At 38.6% G+C, this 1,206-nt stretch overlaps 1 pseudogene; it reads left to right on the top strand.

Moving 5' to 3' along the window:
• Positions 1-711: 711 nt before the first annotated feature.
• LOC132695327 (large ribosomal subunit protein eL39-like) lies at positions 712-933 on the top strand (annotated as a pseudogene).
• Positions 934-1,206: the final 273 nt, after the last annotated feature.

Genomic DNA, 1,206 nt, shown 5'->3' with positions numbered 1-1,206 from the left:
TCTAACATTCCATTGGATGAACCATTGACCAGCCTACCGCTAGTCTCATCAGCTTTGAAGGAGACCTAAGTCCTACTCCTTAATGTGAGTTATAGATAGAGGTAGCTCCCAGACAAGGTAGCTGAGAGCTGAAGAAGCCTCAAAAATATTTCTGCTGCTGAGTGAGTAGTATAGCACAGTGGCTAAAAGCAAGATTTTTGGATTCAGACCTAGATTTGAATTCCAAATCCACCACCTTGTTGTGTGACCTTGAGCCAGTTATTTAACCTCTCTGTGCTGAATTTTCTTTATCTCAAAATTAAGAATCATAATTGTACCTAACTTTTAAGGTTGTTCTGAAGATGTAAGTGTAAAAGGTTTAGAACAGTATTTGGCCCGTGGTAAATATTCAATAAATGTTAGCTAATGATAATTTTTTCTTTATTTTTCACCTTATCTGAAGAGTGTGCAGTTGCAAAAGCTTCCATTCAAGGAGCCCACTGAAGAGAAAGGCTCTATTCTACATAATAGGTATCTCTCTAATACAACAAGAATTTTTTTTTATATTTTAGGAAATTGAAACATCCAAAATATCTATCAGAGGTTTCAGACTAACCAAGCTTCTACCAATAGTTTCTACCACTCATTCATATGACCTGTAGAGAATGGGCTTTGTTCTTTTATTCCCTTTCTTGACCATTGTGGTGGGTGCAGTTGACTCTGATCCTCATCATGTCCTCTCACGAGACTTTCAGGATCAAGTGATTCTTGGCCAAGAAACAAAAGCGGGATCATCCCATTCCCCAATGGATTCAAGTGAAAACTAGTAATAAAATCAGGTTCAACTCTGAGAGGAGACACTGGAGAAGAATAAAGTTGGGTGCATACGGAATTGTACTTGAGATGGCACACATATGTCTGCTGTATCAAGGTCACCAGCCTCTTACCACATGATGCTGAAAACATCACTACTATCTGAACAGCCGGACATGCTTTACTGGGAAAATTATTTTTCTCTTGTTTTGATGCTTCCACACTAGTAGGTTGGTTCAATAATAACTATGAGAAAGTTTTGTTTGCGGTGGGGGGAGGAATGAGTTTTTATTCAAAAATGGAGCAGACATGCTTCCCATCCTCAAAGAATCTTCAGCCTAGGGGAGGACTTTAAATGCATCCCAGTAACTATAATTCAAGTAGAAAGCAATAGGGGCCATTAAAAAAGGGAGT

Source organism: Panthera onca, chromosome B4 (genome assembly GCF_046562875.1).
Source record: "Panthera onca isolate mPanOnc1 chromosome B4, mPanOnc1 haplotype 2, whole genome shotgun sequence".
Classification (NCBI taxonomy): Eukaryota; Metazoa; Chordata; class Mammalia; order Carnivora; family Felidae; genus Panthera; species Panthera onca.
Note: the sequence above shows the minus strand (reverse complement) of the source record. Positions and strands in the feature narration are given on the sequence as shown.